Source organism: Ornithorhynchus anatinus, chromosome 2 (genome assembly GCF_004115215.2).
Source record: "Ornithorhynchus anatinus isolate Pmale09 chromosome 2, mOrnAna1.pri.v4, whole genome shotgun sequence".
Lineage (NCBI taxonomy): Eukaryota > Metazoa > Chordata > Mammalia > Monotremata > Ornithorhynchidae > Ornithorhynchus > Ornithorhynchus anatinus.
Window position 1 is genome coordinate 99881576 of NC_041729.1, and position 21183 is coordinate 99902758.

The 21183-nt window shown below is 42.7% G+C and overlaps 1 protein-coding gene, 1 non-coding gene and 1 pseudogene across 2 annotated transcripts in view; 2 read left to right on the forward strand and 1 right to left on the reverse strand.

The window, feature by feature from the left end:
• The window catches only part of NKAIN2 (sodium/potassium transporting ATPase interacting 2), a 1127517-nt gene that overhangs the window by 235153 nt on the left and 871181 nt on the right, over positions 1-21183 (reverse strand). The window lies entirely within an intron of this gene.
• LOC114809697 lies at positions 12112-12249 on the forward strand. The gene has a single exon (XR_003757474.1). It is a non-coding gene; the product is annotated as a small nucleolar RNA SNORA7 (small nucleolar RNA).
• On the forward strand, positions 17212-19702 carry LOC114809021 (annotated as a pseudogene).

Consider the following 21183-nt stretch of genomic DNA (forward strand, 5'->3'; position numbering starts at 1 on the left):
TAAAAATAAGCTCTATTCCAATATAGGCTTGTGCTCTGTGTTTTCCTGAAGCTCTGGGAAGAAAGGTGAGGCAGCTTGAAAGTTAGATGTTTTGAGGAGGGGAAAAAGAATGACTGTTAGATTGGGAAAGTCTTTCTTGATGGACTAGTTATAGCTGTTTGATCATGAGACTCAAATATCCTGCTTTGCAGGTTGACACGTTGCAAGATTACGTGACTTCAACTTTTTTTCTAACCCCCCAAATTTTTAATAGGCCAAGCATAAATGTATTTTAATCAAATGATAGCAAACCTTTTGTGTCTGAGGGAAGCTCTGAATGTTGATGCTACTATAATAATGTTAATAATAATAATGTTGGTATTTGTTAAGCGCTTACTATGTGCAGAGCACTGTTCTAAGCGCTGGGGTAGACACAGGGGAATCAGGTTGTCCCACGAGGGCTCACAGTCTTAATCCCCATTTTACAGATGAGGTAACTGGGGCACAGAGAAGTTGAGTGACTTGCCCACAGTCACACAGCTGACAAGTGGCAGAGCTGGGATTCGAACTCATGACCTCTGACTCCAAAGCCCATGCTCTTTCCACTGAGCCACGCTGCTTCTCCATCAATGTATTGGTGAGCCCCATGTGGGAGACGGACTGTTTCTGACTTGATTTGCTTGTATCTATCCCAGTGCTTAGAACAGTACTAGACCCAATACTGTTTAAAAGTTAAGCACTTAAAAAATTCAATAATAACAATAATTATTATTGCCCACCCACTCACCGTATCTCAATCTTGTCTCTCTCACTGCTGACCTTTAGCTCATAGAGCTCACCTCCTCCAGGAGACCTTCCCAGACTGAGCCCCCCCTTTCCCTCTGCTCCCCCTCTCTCCCCCTCCACCCTCTGCTCTTCCCATTCCCCCTCAGAACTGTGCTCATTTGTATATATTATTTATTACCCTATATATTTCCTTGATCCTATTTATCTTGATTATGTTGTCTTGTTTTTGTTTTGTTCTGTTTTACTTTGCTGTCTCCCCTGTTTAGACTCTAAGCCCGTCATTGGGCAGGGATTGTCTCTATCTGTTGCCCAATTGTACATTCCAAGCGATTAGTTACAGTCTGTACATAGTAAGCACTCAATAAATACTATTGAATGAAAATCCTCTCTTTGGCCTGGAATTCCCTCCCCCTTCATATCAAAGAACGTATTTATTGAGCACTGTGCTAAGCACTATGTAAATAAACTTCTGGAAGACGACCTTAGAATTCTACAATATCTTTAACAAGTGTAAAAGATCTAGTAAAATAGATTACTGGCAGGAGGTCCTTGGCTAGTAAAATCAATCAACATTATTTTGACATCTACAGTGACTAGGCTGGTGAATATATGCAAGGCTAATTTACCAATAAATAAGTGAAAAAAGGAAATCTTTGCTTACTATGTCATCCCCTCACTCTCAGCCCCATGGTACTTGTGTAAATAACTGGAATTTATTTATTTATATTCATGTCTGTCTCCTCCTTTAGACCGTAAGCGTGTTTTGGGCAGGGAATATGTCATTTATTGTACTGTATTCACAGTAAGCACTCAACAAATATGAGTGACTGAAGAGGCAAGTTGTTCTCACAGGATATTAGGCAGACTGAAAATAATACTTTTGTCCAGGATTTGAATAGATTCATATATGAGTCATGAAGCCCTATTGGTTCTGTCTTCTCAACATTGCTAGAATCCGCCCTTCTTTGTCCATCCAAACCACTGCTATGTCTGTCCAAGCACTTATGGTTTCCTTGGCATAGTGGATACAGAATGGGCCGGGGAATCGGAAGGTCTTGGATTCTAATCCCGTCTCCAGCACGTGTCTGTTGTGTGACCTTGGACAAGTCACTTCACTTCTCTGTGCTTCAGTTACCTCCTCTGTAAAATGGGGATTGAGACTGTGAGTCCCATGTGGGACAGGGACTGTGTCCAACCCAATTTGCTTGTACTTACCCCAGGGCTTAGTATGGTGCCTGGTACATAGTAAGTGCTTAACAAATACCATAATAATTACTGTTAATTATTATTATCAATAATAATCCAGTTCCAAAGTGGTTGGGTGCATTTTGTGCTACGACATGTTAATCAGGCCAAATCCTTCAAGGTGATCCAATAAAGGAAACTTTTATATAGGTTCCTGATTGATTGTCTTCATAGTTTTCATCACTAAGTCATCGTATCTTGTGACCAGGGAGTGGGTCTGGGGAAGAGGGAGGCAGGACATCCCCCTTGGGACAGACCTCCATACCAGGGGTAGGGGGATGGATTGTTTCTGGAGTTGTCTATATTTTCCTCCACCTGACTAGGAGATGGAGTCTCAAGGGCGGTTGGGGAGTGGACCATTCCCTGGGGATGTATGTTGAGTTTGGCAGCCAGACTGGTGTCAGAATGTGTCATATGACTGGCAGATGCCAAAAAACGGGGACACGGGTTGTAGTTCAACCTCTTCTACTTGGGATTGGTGGTTACGTTGAGACATCCAGACACATTCGTAATCCCAACAAGCACCTTTTAGGATGATCAAACCCCCACTGCGGCCGGACAAAATCCTTACCATTGGCTTTAAGGCACTCGATAACTTCACTCCCTGTTAATTTACCTTACCAGTTTCCTACTATAATCCCCCACACTCTGCTCCTTTAATGCCAACCTGCTCGTTGCATCTTAATCTTGGCTATTTTGCCACCAAATGCTTTTCTACACTCTCCCTTGGGCCTGGGCCTCCCTCTTCCTTCATTCATCATTCATTCAATTGTATTTATTGAGCACTTACTGCATGCAGAGCACCTCACCGAGCTCTTGGCAGAGTACAGTACAACAATAAACCGACAGATTCCCTGCCCACGACGACTTTGCAGTCTAGAGGGGACTGTGTACTCTTCATATATCCTTCATATTCTACAACTTCACCACTCTTCTAACTTTAAAACCCCTCTAGGAATCACATCTCCTCCAAGAGGCCTCCACTAAGTCCTTATTTCCCCTACCCACCCTCCCCTTGTTGTCCACTATGCACTTGGCTGTTTACCCCCAAAGCACTTTGATACTCACTTCAGTCTTACAGCACTTATGTACATATCCTTACACCTTGAGAAGCAGCATGGCATAGAGGGTAGTACATGAGCCTGGGAATCAGAAGGTCATGGGTTCTAATCCCAGCTCTGTCTGTTGAGTGACCTCGGGGAAGTCACTTCACTTCTCTGTGCTCGGGTTCCCTCATCTGTAAAATGAGGATTGAGACTGTGAGCCCCACACTGAACAGGGACTGTGTTCAACCTGATTAGCTTGCATCTACCCCAGCACTTAGAACACTGCTTGGTACATAGTAAGTGCTTAACAAATATCAAGCAGCGTGGCATAGTGGATAGTGCACAGGCCTGGGAGTCAGAAGGTCATGGATTCTAATCCTGGTTCTGCCACTTCTCTGCTGTGTGGCCTTGAGCAAGTCACTTCACTTCTCTGGACCTTAGTTTCCTCATCTGTTAAATGGCAATTGAGCTTGTGAGCCCCACATGGGATAGACCGTGTTCAACCCGATTTACTTGGACCCACCCCAGCGCTTAGTAGAGTGCCTGGCACATACTAAACACTTAACAAATACCATCATTATTATCATTATCATTACCATTTCCTCAATCCATGATTTATTGTAATTATTGTCTCCTGTGGTAGACTTTAAGGGCCTTGTGAAGGGGGATCATGTCTACCAACTCCGCTGTTTTGTATTTTCCCAAAGCACTTAGTATTTAGCACTTAGTGGACAGCAAGAACGTGGGAGTCATTCATTCATCCATTCAATCATATTTATTGAGTGCTTACTGTGTATAGGGCACTGTACTAAGCACTTGGGAAGTACAATTTGGCAACAGATAGTGAAAATCCCTACCCAACAATGGGCTCAATTTATTGAGTGCTTACTCTGTACAGAGTCCGTGTCCAACCAGATTAGATTGTATCCACCTCAGCTCTTAGTACAGTGTCTGGCACTTAGTAAGCACTTAACAAATATCACACTTATCATTATTATTATTTTTATTAGTATTTGCTGTGTACAGAGCACTGCATTAAGAGCTTGGGAGAGTACAAACCAACAATAAACAGAAACATTTTCTGCCCACGTGCTCTGTACAGAGTAAGCACTCAATAAATAACATCGATTGATTGAGTGGTCCATTCTGAGTCACTTGGGGAAATGACTGAGACGGATAGGGGAGACTTATTGGTGTTGGATAATCCATTTCTAACCAGTAAGGTGGGTCCCAGTAGAGCAATAGATACACAGTTCCTCATGGAGCCCTGGAGGACCTGTTGGAGATAAAATACTGGACTGGTGAACTGTTGGTCTGGCCTGGTCTGTATTACTGTTTATACTATTTATACTTGCTTTTGTGATTACTAGATACACCTTACCAGCAGATTCTAACAGCACACCGTATTTTCACCTCTGTAGGCCAAAGAATTCTTTATGCTTGGGTAATTTGATGACTACACCCCTGGAATTTAAAGTTCTTCTCTGACATCCAGACAGACAGAAAGACATATTACTTTTCAAGCCCCATGTTTTCAATGTCCTTAAATCCCACAATGTGACTAACGGGTTCAGATGCTACATTAATTCTCACATTTCGAGACTGACAGCTATTACAGACTCCTCAAAATGCCGTCAAAACGCAAGGTGCTCTTTGCACCTGGACTCAGGAGCATTAGATTATATTTTCAGACAGCCTCAAATACATTTTGAACAGATTTGGGGAATGAAAGCTCCTATTAAACTCTTCTTTTATTTTTAAGGTGTATAGAAATAAAAAAGTTTTATTTTGGTTTTTGATATTTAAGTGCTTTCTATGTGCCAGTAATTTTTATTTTTAAATTTTAATCTTTTACTTAGCATTTTTAATTTTCTAAAATTCTTTCACATCAATTATTCATTCATACATTCAATCACATTTATTAAGTGCTTACTGTGTGCAGAGCACTGTACTAAGTTCTTGGGAAAGTAAAATACAACAATAAACAGTGAAATTACTGGCCCAGGATGAGCTCGCGGTCTAGAGCGGTTGAAGCTCACAGTCTAGAGAAGGGGAATTATCTCATTTTAATCTGTGAGGAAGGGAGAAGCAAATGATATTATCTTCACTGTAGAGATAAGGAAATCGAGGACCAGAAAGTTAAAGTCTTTCTGGACAACCACCTGGCCAGTGACAGAGGTTGGACTAAAACTTTTGTCACCTGACTTTCCACTAGATTTTTTTACTATAAGGGCAATAAACCTTTGGTTAATACTTCAATAGGGGAGGGCAATTAATCAATTGATCAGTGATATTAACTGAGCATTTACTACGTGCCGAGCACTCTGCTAGGCTCTGTGGGGAGTGCAGTTCGGCAGAGTTGGTCGACACATTCCCTGCCCAAAAGGTGCATTAGGCAGGTGCATTAATCTTTATGGTCACTTTCAATCGGTCAATCAATGGTATATATTAAGTGCTTACTGTGTGCAGTGCACTGTACTAGCCATTTTGGGGAGTAAAATACAACAATATAAAAGAGAGCTGGAAGACACATTCCCTGACCACAGAGTTTACACTGTGGGGGCTTACAGTCTAGATGGGGAATCATCAGAATCAGAATCATTCAGAAATCATCGAGTCTAATTTCTTCTTTTGCCTTTCAAATGCCTTCTCACGTGTGATACACCATGTTTTCCTGAGGCTCAAATGTTCCAATAACAATACGAATAATGATTAAATGCTTGGTATGTGTCATGCACTTTACTAAGTGCTAGGATAGAAAGAAGGTAAACGGATTGGAAGCAGTCCCTTTTCCAAATGGGGCTCACAGTCTAAGTAGGGGGAAGGGGCAGGCATTTAATCTCCATTTTCCATCTGAGGAAACTGAGGTACCAAGCAGTCAGCCCAAAATGCTAAACTGAGGTACCAAGCAGTCAGCCCAAAATGCTTACCGACTTATTTGTAAATGAGGAAATAGGTGCCAGGCCGATGGGCTTCTGTATAATGTTTTTCTCTCTCAATAATGAACAACTGTGGCTCTTTTAGAATTTACCTTGTGGGAGGGAGAGGAGAGGGAGGGAGAATATCCTCGAAGGTGGCATAACCATTAAGGGTGTGAGGAGGGGGAACTAGAAATGACAATTCATTAATTTCCCCAACAATAGGATGAAGGGGGCAGCCAATGAAGGAAGTGAGCAGCCATAGCCAAAACAAAGATTTTTCCACCATTCCCGTGTAATATTGCCACCACATTCCCAGCTGATAAGCTCTGACCCCTTTCTTCCTCATCCACTGCACAGCTGCAGGGAGTCAAGGAGGACATGACAAGCCCTCCTCAAAGCTCGCCTCCTCCAGGAGGCCTTCCCAGACTGAGTCCCCCTTTTTCTTTGCTCCTCCTCCCCTCCCCATCGCCACGACTCCCTCCCTCTTCTCTATCTCCCTCCCCGCCCCACAGCACTTTACGTTTATTCATTCAATCGTATTTGAGTGCTTACTGTGTGCAGAGCACTGTACTAAGCGCTTGGAACGTACAGTTGGACAACAGATAGAGACAATCCGTGCCCAACAATGGCCTCACAGTCTAAAAGGGGGAGTCAGACAGCAAAACAAGTAGTCAGGCATCAATACCATCAAAATAAATAGAATCAGAGATATATTCACATCATTAATAAAATAGAGTAATATATAATATATACAAATATACACAAGTGCTGTGGGGAGGGGAAGGGATCTAGAGTAGAGGGAGGGAGTAGGAGGAATGGGGAGGGAAAGAGGGGCACAGGGAAAGGGAGGGTTCAGTCTGGGAAGGCCTCCTGGAGGAGGCGAGCTCTCATTAGGGCTTTGAAGAGGGGAAGAGAGTTAGTTTGGCGGAGGTGAGGAGGGAGGGCATTCTAGGTCAGTGGTAGGACGTGGGCCCGGGTTCGACGACGGAACAGGCGAGAACGAGGCACCGTGAAGAGGTTAGCGGCAGAGGAAAACTTGTGTATGTATGTACATATTTATTATTCTATTTATTTTATCAATGATGTGTATATACCTATATTTATTTATATTGATGATATTGATGTCTAGCTACTTATTTTGCTTTATTTTCTTGCCTTTCTCTCCCCTTCTAGACTGTGAGCCCGTTGTTCGGCAGGGTTTGTCTCTGTTGCCAAATCGTACTTTCCAAGCGCTTAGGACAGTGCTCTGCACACAGTAAGCATTCAATAAATATGATTGAATGAGTGAATGAAGTTATTCCTGTTGAAGCAGCAATAGTAATAGTGGTAATCTGGTCTTGTTTTAGGCTGTCGAGTCTTCTCTGACCCATGGACACATCTCTTCCAGAACACCCCACCTCCATCTGCAGTCATCCTGGTAGAGTATCCGTGGAGTTTTCTTGATAAAAATCCGGAAGCGGTTAACCATTTCCTTCTTTCGTGCAGTCAACTTGAATCTCCACCCTCGACTCTCTCCCGTGCCGCTGCTACTCAGCATGGGTGAGTTTGTACTTGTAGCAGATTGTCTGCCACTCGCCGGCCACTGCCCAAGCTAGGAATAGAATGGGTAGGCCTCTGCTTGACATTAAGAGAAGCAGCGTGGCTCAGTGGCAAGAACCTGGGCTTGGGAGTCAGAGGTCATGGGTGCTAATCCTATCTCCGCCACTTGTCTGCTGTGTGACCTTGGGCAAGTCACTTCACTTCTCTGTGCCTCAGTGACCTCATCTGTAAAGATGGGGATTAAAAAAATGGGAGCCTCAGGTGGGACAATCTGATTACCCTGTATCTACCCCAGCGTTTAGAACAGTGCTCAGCACATAGTAAGCGCTTAACAAATACCATAATTGTTATAGCTGAGACTGGAAGAGTTCTGGAAACTCCACCACTTGTCTGCTGTGTGACCTTGGGCAAGTCACTTCACTTCTGTGTGCCTCAGTGACCTCATCTGTAAAAATGGGGATTAAAAAACTGTTAGCCCCACGTGAGACAATCTGATTACCCTGTATCTACCTCAGCGTTTAGAACAGTGCTCAGCACATAGAAAGCGCTTACCAAGTACCAAAATTGTTATAGCTGAGACTGGGGGAGGACTGGAAACTTTTCAGGTGCAATTCTGAGAGGGGAGTAGTGAAGTATAGTATTAAAGAAGTCACTTCTGTAGACTGTAAACTCCTCTACTTTCTAAGGTCCTGGAGTACAGGGATTATATCAACCAACTCTGCTGTTTTGTACTCTCCCAAAGGCTTAAAACAGTGCTCTGCACACAGTAAGCACTCAATAAATGACATTGATGAATAGATTGATAATAATAAGAATAATAATGATAGCATTTGTTAAGCGCTTACTATGTGCCAAGCCCTGTTCTAAGCACTTGCTCCATGTGGGGCTCACAGTCTTAATCCCCATTTACGGGTGAGGCACAGAGAAGTGAAGTGACTCGCCCAAAGTCACACAGCTGACAAGTGGCGGAGCTGGGGTTCGAACTCATGACCTCTGACTCCCAAGCCCGTGCTCTTTCCACTGAGCTACGCTGCTTCTCTTAACAGTAATAGCCATGCTCCTTCACTTTACTCTTGACAGTAGTAAAGGCCTGGGTCAAACACTTATACGTGTACAGTGCTGGGAAGAAATACCGGGGCACTGATTCATACAGGGGCCTCATAGACTACAGAGTGGGACAGGACAGAAACACAAGAGAAGAATAACAGGGTTAAACTAAACTGGAAAAATTAAGGAAAGGCAACAGCTCATTTTTTAGGGAAATTAATCTCTCTCAGCACCAGAGATTCAATTTCCTAAATATTCCTACGAATTAATATTTCCCAAGGGGAAAACGGTATGTTCTTAAGGAAAGGCTGTAGTCCATCTTTAATAGCAACAGATTGACATTTGTGAATTATTGTTTCAGTGAAGAATAAGGGCACATGTTGCAATCTCTTTTAGTAAACGCCATCTGGTACTAGAATTTGTGTGCCCTTTTTTGATATGAAAAGGCTGCTTTTCAGGAATTTGGATGCCAAGATAACATAAAAATAAAAACAATCTCCTAAGGAACATTCACAAACACACAGTTCAAACCTGACAATTCACACAAGTTAACACAATTCAGTACCCATAAATGATACCGGTGAGCTGGCATTTCACCTACTGTCCAGCTGAAGTAGAATTTGCATTGCATCAGACTGAAAGATTCTTGAGGGCAGGGGCCATATCCTCTATTTTTTACCATATTCCAAATTTAGTTCAGTGCTCTGCTCACAGTAGGAGACAGTTCTGTCCTCCGCTCATTAACACCCAACACAGTGCTCTGTACACAACTGCTCTCCAGCTCAGACCTCTCTCTACAGTAGCCACTCAGCATAATGCTGTGGACACAGTAGGCACTCAGTTAATACTGATGATGATGACAGTGATGATGATGATAAATATTTTATCAGCGAGGCCTAATGGAAAGAGCCCAGGCATGGGATTCAGAAGGTCATGGGTTCTAATCCCAGTTCTGCCACTTGTCTATTGTGTGATCTTGGGCAAGGTACTCCACTTCTCTGTACCTCAGTTACCTCATCTGTAAAATGGGGATTGAGACTGTGAGCCCCATGTGGGACAGGGATTGTGTCCAGCTCAATTTGCTTATATCCACCCCAGTGCTTAGTACAGTGCCTGGCACATAGCAAGCGCTTAACAAATACCATTATGATGATGATAATGAACGATGATAAAGTACCTGAGGTACACAGCCCAAAAACATAATTTCTTTACCTTATTTAAAAACTGTTTCATTCTTGTGATTTTTTTTTTCCCTAGCCGGTTCCTGAGCAAATCCTCCTTGGTTTTGCAAAACTGCAGGGGGGCTTTTGCAAAGTCAACCATCAGGGGTGACACTGGTGATATAAGGATCTTTATTTTTACAGGGTTTCTGAACAGTTGCCAATAAGCAAATTGCTTTTTCAAGGTCTGTACATTTTATTTGTTCCCTAAAAGTACAGCAGACAGAAATTTCCATCAATACTGCCACTGCACTTCCCCGCTGCTAAACGTACCAAGATGGATGGGCCCTGGGGTCCTGACAGCAAAAGCTTTAGATGCCTCTTTGTGATGGAACATGTGAATAGAGAAGCCAAAAATAACATGAATTTATTTTCAGACATAAGACCACGAGGATAAGTAGTCTTGACTGAAACCCAAATATACCATGATTCCTAATACACTGTCAGAAGTGAATCTCAGCATTTTTCTGCCTCATAGGGAGTAGAACCTATAAGCTTGAAGCGGAGTAAGCATTCTGAGAAAGGATGCTTGAAGATTCAAAATGGCTGCTCTGTCGATCTTGAAAGGTAAACTGTGTTCAGTTTGATTTCCGTAGGTGTGCGGTCTTCTAATTCAAGAGTTTCTCAAACCCTCAAGTTGGTTATTGTCATTTGGGAGGGCTATACAGACAAACAGTATATTATCCATTATCAAGAAGACATTAAAAGTGAAAAGGAACACAATACTTTACATAACAACGACAATAGTATATTAACCGTGGCATTAGTTAAGTATTTACTACGTATCAAGCACCATACTAAGCGATGGGGTAGATACAAGATAATTAGGTTCCACATGGGGCTCACAGTCTAAGTAGGAGGGAGAACAGGGATTGAATCCCCATTTTGCAGATGAGCAAACAGGCACAGAGAAATCAAGTGACTTGTCCAAGGTCACACAGCAGGCAAGGTTTGGAGCCAGGATTAAAACCTAGACCCTCTGACTCCTGGGCCCAGGCTCTTTCCAGTAGGCCACACTGCTTCCCATAATGTATTGGTTAAGTATCAGATGAATAGCTCATTGGTAGAACGACTTGGTTCTAATCCTGGTTCCCGCAATGTGTCTGCTGTGTGACCTTGGGCAAGTTACTTCACTTCTCGGTGCCAGTTACCTCATCTGCCAAATGGGGACAAAAACTGCGAGCCACCTGTGAGACGTGGACTGTGTCCAACCTATCTTGTATCTACCCTAGTACTTAGTACAGTGCCTGTCCCACAGTAAGCACTTAAAAATCATTAAAAAAAAAAGACCATCTGATGGTGAGAAATGAGAAGGAAAGAAAGGAAAGATTTTCCAGTGGACCTAACAGACTATAGTCAAAAAAGGCATATGATCTCAGATAAGAGATTGCTCTTTCTCTAGATACTGAGACTCATTTCACAGGCCATTTCTGTTGGTGCACACAAGAAAGACTGTGATGCATGTACTCCTACATCCCTGTTAGCATGTTGAGTTGGTTCTATGAAAATACTTTCCCTTATTATACGTCTTATCCCTCTTTGGTAATTTCACTATTACCACTATCAGTACAAATAGCCACCTAATAACAGTGGTATTTGTTAAGCACAGAGTGGCTTAGTGGATAGAGCACGGCCTTGGGAGTCAGAAGGACCCGCGATCTAATCCCGGCTCCATCACGTGTCTGCTCTGTGACTTGGGGCAAGTCACTTCACTTCTCGGGACCTCAGTTATCTCACCTGAAAAACGGGAATTAAGAGTGTGAGTCCCATGTGGGACAGGGACTGTGTCCAACCTGATCAATTTGTATTTACCCCAGTGCTTAGAACAGTGCTTTGGCACATAGTAGGCACTTAAGAAGTACCATAATTATGACTATTATTATTATTACTGTATGCCAAGCACCATTCTAAGCACTGATGAAGACACAAAATAATCAGATTGGACACAGACCCTCTACCACATGGTGTTCCCAATCTATACACACAGGGACTGAGTACACATTCATCTATCAGCTGATTTATTCACACAGATTTTATTTGCTCATTTGATTATCATTTATATTTATTTTCCTCACTCTTTTAATGATGGCATTTTCATCCGATTATCTTTGCTTCCTCCCCCAGTACACTAAGATCCTTGAAGATCGGCAATGTGTCTTTTACCCTTTCTGAATTTCTCCCAGGCACCTACAAGACCCTCTAGACTGTAACCTCGTTGTAGGCAGGGAATGTGTCTGTATATTGCTGAGATGACCTTTCGCAGGTGCTTAGCAGAGTTCTCTGCCCACAGTAAGTGCTAAATAAATATGATTGACTTATTGATACTATCCACTCTCAGGGTTGCACCTGGAGAGTTTCCAGTACTCTATCAGTCTCGACTACGGGAGGGAGAATCAAGCAGAGGCCTGTCCATTCCATTCCTAGCTTGGGCAGTGGCTAGCGAGTGGAAGGCAATCTGCTACAAGTCAAAAGTCACCCGTGCTGGGCAGCAGCGGCATGGGAGAGAGTCAAGGGCAGGCACTCAAGTTGACTCTGCGGAAGGAGGCAGTGGTAAACCAATTGCGTATTTTTACCAAGAAAACTCTATGGATCCACTATCAGAACGATTGCAGATGGAGGTGGGGTGTTCTGGGAGAGATGTGTCCATGCCGTCGCTACGGGTCAGAGACGACTCGACGGCGTAAGACAAGACACTGATAGTACATTGCTCTGCACACTGCCTGGCTAAGGGTAGAGTGGAAAGAACATTATTCTGGGAATTCGGAAACTTGGGTTCCAGTATGGACGAAGACTGCACCTGACCTTCACATTATGCCACATCCTTGTCTGCCTATTCCCCTTCTCAACTTTGGGCCCCGGCGGGAACACGTCTGCCAGGAAAGAAAGATTAAAAATGAAGCTGTGCAAGCCACCATAATAATGATGACGGTATTTACTGAGTGCTAGGTATACGCTTAGCCCTGGGGTAGGTACAAGAAGACAATTTTTTTTAATGATACTTGTCAAATGTGCCAAGCTCTGATACCATTCTTCCTTATCCTCTGAACGACAGCTGGGGTCACAGAAGAAGTGACATCGAAGTCACTCTCCTAGCGGCAGCAGCATTAGCAGTACAGAATGGGAGCAGGGATAGTAGTAGTTTTCTATTGTGTTGTAATAATAATAATAATAATGTTGGTATCTGTTAAGTGCTTACTATGTGCCCAGCACTGTTCTAAGCGCTGGGGTAGATACAGGGGAATCAGGTTGTCCCAGTTGAGGGTCACAGTCTTAATCTCCATTTTACAGATGTAGTAACTGAGGCACCGAGAAGTCAAGTGACAAAGTCACACAGCTGACAGGTGGCGGAGCCGGGATTAGATCCCATGCCCTCTGACTCCTAAACCCGTGCTCTTTCCACTGAGCCACGCTGCTTCTCTAGTCTCCAAGTTCTCCCCGAGCTCTGTACTCCCCCAAGCTCTTAATCCAAGCTCTGAAGCAGCGTGGCTTAGTGGAAAGAGCCTGGGCTTGGGAGTCAGAGGTCGTGGGTTCTCATCCCAGCTCTGCCACTTGTCAGCTGTGTCACTTTGGGCAAGTCACTAAACTTCTCTGTGTCTCAGTTAACACATCTGTAAAATGGGAATTAAGACTGTGAGCCTCACATGGGTAAACCCGATTACCTTGTACCTATCCCAGTGCTTGGAACAGTGTTTGGCACATAGTAAGTGCTTAACAAATACCATAATTATTACAGTAAGTGCTTAATAAATACTACTGATTGATTCATATTAGAGAAAGTCGCTCCTCTTAGACTAATTTCCTCTACTCTCTAAAGTCTTGGTGGTCAGGAATTGTGTCAGCCAATTCTTGGGCAAGTCACTTAAGTTTACTGTGCCTCAGTTAAGTTACCTCATCTGTAAAATGGGAATTAAGACTGTGAACCCCACATGGGTCAACCTGATTACCTGTATCTATCCCAGGGCTTAGAACAGTGCTTGGCACAGAGTAAGCGCTTAACAAATACCAGCGTTACTATAGTAAGGGCTTAATAAATACCAATGATTGATTGAGATTAGAGAAAGTTACTCCTCTTGGACTACTTTCCTCTACTCTCTAAAGTCGTGGTGGTCTGGGATTGTGTCAGCCAAGTATGTTGTACTATACTCTTCCAAATGTTTAGTACAGTGCTCTGCACACAGAAAGACTCTCAATAAATGTCATTGATTGATAGTAGAAAAGACCTGGATCAAACACTTACACGTATAATAATAATGTGGGTATTTGTTAAGTGCTTACTATGTGCAGAGCACTGTTCTAAGCGGTGGGATAGATACAGGGTCATCAGGTTGTCCCACGGTAGTCTCACAATTAATCCCCATTTTACAGATGAGGTAACTGAGGCCCAGAGAAGTTAAGTGACTTGCCCACAGTTCCACAGCTGACAAGTGGCAGAGTCAGGATTCGAACCCATGCCCTCTGACTCCCAAGCCCGGGCTCTTTCCACACAGCCACGCTGATGTTATGTGCCAAGTAGTGCACTAAGCACAAGATAATCAGGTTGAATACAGCTCCTGGCACACATGGGCCTCACAGTCTACCCTTTGCCAAAGGTAACAGTAAGAGGGAATAGGGTTTTGTACCCATTTTGCAGATGAGGCAACTGGGACATAGAGACGTTCAGTGGTTTAGCCAAGGTCACACAGCAGACAAGTTGCAGTCTGGATTAGAACCCAGTTCCTCTGAATCCCAGGCCGAGCTCTTTCCACTGGACCGCGCTACTTCCCCTAATTGACAACAGATATCATCCCTGTTCTACATGAGGCATGAAATAAACAGAAGGTAGGATAGCTATTTTATCCAGTCTCCAGATATTGAAGCACAGAGATGTTAAGTGATTGGTCCAAGTTTGCAAAGGAGGTAAACGAGCTAAAGCTAGAAATGGGTCTCTCACCTTATTCCCACCTCCCTCCTGGACTCTGCTTGCCTCAATTTCTTTGAGTTGGTTCTCCCTCTGATTTCTCAAACTGAGCTTTATCTGTCATCCTTACTGGGACAATCCATGGTCATCATCTGTACACAGTAAGCATTCAGTCAATATAGTTGATAACGCTGAGGGCCGATGATAATGATAAGACCGCTCAAAGGAGGGATGGGGGGAAAGCCGATATCATCCTGTGAACACGCCTGTGCCCAGGTTGCCTTTTATTTTAGAAAAGAATAGCCATTTGCAGACCAAATGAACCTGTTCAGTGACTGTGTTGGAAAATTGCCAGTCCGGTGATAGTAAGGAGTGTTACCGGTTCGGTGATTGAGGGGCCGCGGAAGAGGGGTGGTTGATGCAATTTTTGTGAAGGTGGGGGGTGTACCCCTTGCCAAGGGAAAGAGGAGCATCTTAACCCAATTGTGATTTCTCATTTGCGATTTTTTCTCATCTCGTTTATTAATCTTCCCTCTCCAGTCCACATTTCACTCTGCTGCCTTGATCATTTTTCTGAATATAAAATTCAGTTCACATTACTCCATTCCTGAAAAAGCTCCAAGGGTTGCCCATTTAGGTCCACATCAAACAGAAACAACTTATCTTTGGATTTAAGGAACACACTCAACTCTCATCCCTCCCATCTTATGTCACTGATTTCCTGCAACTTAGCATGTTCACTTTGCTCCTCTAATGCCAACCTATCCAGTGAAATTAAATCTTTTCTGTCTCGCCCCTGATCCCTTGCCCAAGTCCTCCCTCTGACCTGGCACTCCCTCCTCCTTCATATATGACAGACCACCACTCTAACCTTCAAACCCTACTAAAGTCACACCTCCACTGAGAAACCTTCCCCGATTATTCTCTCAATTGTCCTATTCACCCTCCCTTCTGCACTGTCTACCTGCTTGGCTCTGTTCCCCTTAAGCTCTTGCTATTCACCCGACTCTAAAACCCAAAATACTCTTCTCTCTCTCTCTATATACTCTTCTATATATCCTTATACTCCGCCATTCCCCATCGGCAATTTTTTTTAACATCTGTATCCCCCACTAGGCTGTGAGCTTCTTGTATATATCCTTATACTCTGCCACTTTCCTATCTGTAAATGATGTTGATGTCTGTCTCCCCCTCTAGACACAAGCTCCCTGTGGACAGGGAATGTTTCTACCAGTTTATACTCTTCCGAGCATCTAATCCGGGCTCAGCGCACCGTAAATGCTCCATAAATATCATTGATTAATTGCTTTTCAATCATTCCACTAGACAGAAAGAGTCTTTATAAAAGCGGTAATTGATTGGAAGTTGAATAGAAATTTTCCAGCAGCATGCATGAGTTAGAGAGAGAGAGAGAGAGAGAGAGAGAGAGAGAGAGTGTGTGTGTGTGTGTGTGTGTGTGTGTGTAGGACCATTATCATACAAAACTGGCAGTGTAATCTGTTTGAAAGGGCTTTGAATTAAGAACTAATAATTATTATTAGTAGTAGCATTAATAATGATAATAATAATGATAATGGTATTTAAGCACTTATTCTATTCTAAGTACTGTACTAAGCACTGGGGTAGATATAATCTAAACAGGTTGAACACAGTCCATGTCCCACATGAGGGTTACAGTCTTAATCCCCATGTTACAGATGAGAGAACTGAGGCACAGAGAAGGTCACAGAGTGGACATGTGACTGACATTTGTCTTGTTTTTGTAGTACTCTCCCAAGTGCGTAATCTAGCACCTTGGTTAGAGCTCAATAAATGTCATTATTTGACGGATTGAGGGGAAAATGATTTCCGTAAGCAACGATGGAACAGCGAGGCATTCCAGGTAGTCAAAGAAGGCCTTGAACATCTAGAGGGATTACATGTGTGCTGTGAATGTCAAGCAAGAGTTAGGCAAACTGGCAGGAAAAAGTTGCATCAAAGGGTAGCCGACGCTGGAGATGACGTTATGATGATCTCAGTGGGCTGCTGGGATTTCGGATGAGTACCTATAGACACAGAGCTCCACTTCCCATGAAAATGCCCACGGGAGCTTTGAGGTATCGATCGAAGACTACTGTAGATACAGGTACCCAGAGGTATTTCAAAACAATATCATTTACAACCAACAGGAAATCAAAGCCACTTGCAAAATTCCCCACATTGTATCGCAACAGGACCAGAAAAAATTGCTCCAAGGTCACAAATGCCTTCTTTTCTGCCTGGAATCAAATGCAACTCAAGAAAATCACCACATTAGGAGCAGATGTGGATTCCGGCTCTCGCCGGCCAAGACTACAGTTCAGCCCTAGTCCGAAGGGACCGTGGAATTTGTACTTCATCTTGTATTTGAATGAGATGGCGTCTCTGGAGCAATAGCAGGGATAAAAGCTTTCTGCTCAACCAACAGTGGCAAATTTGTATTTTCACTGATTTGGAACATCCAGCAACACATCTAAGGGATAACCTGGATTTCCTCACTGTAATGGGTACGTGGGTGGGCTTTAGGAATTGTAAGTGACCATTCTTCAGCCTGCCTGGTACATCTGTGATTCCTCCTCTCCTCCTTTACTCTTTCTTTTTAAATACTGAATAGCCTGGATGTATTCTTCAACCTTTAGATAACTGAGGCAGTGATAGCTCCGCATACATTTTTGTTGATGGAATTTGCATAATTAGGGATGGCTTTTTCGCCATTCAAAAAATAGGCACCAGATTCCTCATCCACACTGAAGGGATATTGCCCACCCTCCATGCCATCCAGAGCTTTGTTCTGCTCTGATGATAATAATAATGATATTAGTATTTGCTAAGCACACTATGTGCCAGGCACTGTACTAAGCACTGGGATAGATACCAGTCAATCAGATTGGACACAGTCCCTGTCCCACATGGGGCTCACAGTCTTAATCCCCATTTTACAGATGAGGGAACTGAGGCACAGAGAAGTGAAGCCCAAGGTCATACAGCAGACAAGTGGCAGAACCAGGATTAAAACCCAGTCTTTCTGACTCCCAGACCTGTTCTCTATCCACTAGACCACACTCTGAGCCCGTCACTGGGCAGAGATTGTCTCTATGTGTTGCAGAATTGTATATTCCAAGCACTAAGTACAGTGCTCTGCACATAGTGAGCGCACAATAAATACTAATGAATGAATGAACTGCTTCTCCTGCTTCCTCTTTTCTATGTGTCCTGTCACTGATAACCAATAATTCAGTGGGAAATAATGGGTAGTGGAAAATGGTTCCAAGATACCACTATGGTTGGTATTATTTTATTTTAGTGTATTAAGAAATGTAAAATTGCAAAACCACTAACAAACACAAAATAACTGTAAAATGCATATTCAGTACCACATTAAAGATGAGTGGTGGAACAGGGATTAGAACCTAGGTCCTTCTGATTCCTAGGCTTGTGCTCTAGCCATTAGGTCATGCTGTTTCTCACTTGTCAACTGAGTGATCTAAGGCAAGTCATTTAATTCCTCTGTGCCTCAGCTACCTCACCTGTAAAATGGGGATTAAGACTGTGAGCCCCAGGTGGGACCCGGACTGCGTTCAAATTGAATAGCTTGCATCTACCCCAGCCCTTAGTACAATGTTTGGCACATAGTAAATGCTCAAAAAATACCACTAAAAATGCTAAATTATCACAGATTGCACAGGGCTTATTTGAATGTTGAATAAGACCACAATTGGTACACAAATTTACTTTATGCAACTAAAATGGAGAAAGCCTCTCATATCTCATCTGACATGGACAACGACATCATCATGGGGTAAATTTAGGAACTGTATCATCCTCTCTGGATAACTAGGAACCAAAGCCCTGCTCTTCCCCTACTGCAGAAAGACGTGAAATTTTGAGAAGGCAAAATTCAGAAGACCCATCAATGTGACTCGTAAAAGGAAATCCTTTACCATTAAAGGAAAATTAAACCACATCCCTCCTTCCCCCATCATTTGGTTTTCAGTTAATGGAATCTCCTAAATTTGTTTATTTTTATGGCTTTTTTTTTAACATGACCTTGATTGAAAATGAAGAAATGAAAAACTGGCAATAATTTTATGTGGAAAATAATGTCACAAACTAAGTTATGCATCTTCCCTTCATTGGCAATAATTTTAAGGGGAAAGTAATGCTGAGAACTAAGTTCTAAGTTTTTACTTAATGATATTTCTTCTTTACTAACCCAGCAGAACTCTCAACTACCATGAGAACATGTCTGCCAACTCTGCCATATCGTATTCTCCAAATGGCTTAGTTCAGTGGTATGCACACACGTGTCTATTTTCTGTTGTACTCTAATCAATCACTGGTATTTATTGAGCACTTAGTACGTGCGGAGCACTGAACTAAGCACCTGGGAGAATCCAATACAACAGAATTAGCAGATATTTTCCCTGCCCATAACAAGCTTACATTAGTTTTTATTCAAGACAGATTGGCACTTTCACATTCTGCATCGCCCCCTTAAAGCATAGAGGCTATCTGAAGGCTTTTGAGCTCTCGGGATAAAAGTTACCCACTACCCTGCTGAAGAATCATTTCTGTTTTACAGGTTTATGACTCCAGAGAGCAAGATTAGGTTTGTCCATAAGGAGATGGGAACGATCCTGAGCTGGGGAGGAGCCACCAGACCGGTGGAGATCATCGGCAGCCTCACAAAGTCTCACAAAGTGTTAAGCAGAGCTCTCAAATTGGATCCCCCCTGAGCCCTGAGCCTACAACTGGCTGAAGAGATCTTGTAATCTTCAAATGAAGCAGATTCTCTGGAAGAAGCATGGAAATGGCTGCACCAGTTCATCAACAGTCCCCCGGAAATAATCTGAGCGTTGAAGACTGTCGCTTCGTCGGGGAAAGAACTATAGTTGGAAGAGCATACAGACTGAGAGAGATGTGCTGGGTACAGTTTGGGCTGGGCCTGCCACTTTAAAAGTCCTTGAAAGGAAAAGTAAATTTAATAGCCACTGCAATGTGTAAACCAAGATGAGTGAATGAGTTCTAATGGAATCCAAAACTGTTAACATACAGTATTTGCCCAAGTGGCCTTCAGTATCAATGTTCACATATAAATTGCTTTGCTATAGGAGAAAGTTTGGGGTTTTTTTTGGCTACTTTAATCTATAATATATCAAATACTTGAGGTAAGGTTTGATTTAGGATAGATATGTAGTGTCTTCTTAATAACATTCAGGTTTAGTTCGTTCCTTTTCCACTTTCTTCCTTTACGACTGAACTCTATTGTGTTCCGCATCTTCTCACCCTCTCTTACTGTATTCTCCCAAGTGCTTAGTACAGTTCTCTGCACAGAGTAAGTGCTCAATAAATATGATTGATTGACAGCAAGGGCTCAATAAGTATGATTGATTGAGGGGTTGAGAAGCGTGAAGAAGAACTTCTCAGCAGTTAGTCAACAAGTAATTATTGGCTTATTTTAGGGTTCAAAGGCTATACTGAATCTCATTTCCTGGAATAATGGTCCCTCTCAGTCTATCTTGCCTAGTAGATAGAGCATGGGCCTGGAAGTCAGAAGGACTGGGGTTCTAATTCCATCACTGCCACTTGTCTGCTGTGTGGCCTTGGGCAAGTTATTTCCCTTCTCTCGTCCTCAGTTACCTCACCTGTAAAAAGGGCATTGAGTCTATGAGCTCCATGTGGGGCAGGGACTGTGTCCAACCCTATTTACTTCTATCGACCCCAGCGCGTAGTACAGTGCCTGGAACATAGTAAGCACTTAATAAGCACTGATAAGTAATTCAACTAAAAAAAAAAAAAATCATTCAATCAATCATACTTACTGAGTGCCTAATACAGACATGATCCTTGCCCTCAAGGTGCCTTAGGTGAACTAAAATGTAGATACAATCTTTCAAACTAACTACTTTTGCCTGTACTCCAAGCACCCAGTATAGTACTCTGCCCACAATGAGTCCTCAAAAAATATTTTTCACATGATTCAGAATGGGGAAGATGGGTAAGGAATATTGCTGTTTGTTTTTGGAAATAATCTGGACTTCGAGGGACATTTTAAAAGGAGAAGGAAGACAATTTGGTGGATAGCAAAGTGATTACAAGAGAATCCCAAGGAGCCATCAAAATCCTCAATAATTCAAAATCCCATTAGGAATGTAAATCAAAAACATGTAAGATCCAGCACGGTATGCACAGTATGGTTAGCACGGTATGGTTAGCACGGTATGTTAACTCTTGCAAGAGACATTATGAATATGACTTCTAGGATTCCAGCTGTTTTGGAATGGGTTTGTTTCTAAGTTCCTCGCTGAATAAATTGAAAGGATAATTATTTTGTAATGTTCAACCCTTTCGAGTCACTTTTGTGTGTGTCATAATTGAAAAGTCAAATTCTGGGTCATTGACATAAGTAACTAAAATGTTACAGAAGAACATATTTTAGATATATCGTATACTTCATATTACTTAATTAGCTTGTGCAAAACGTT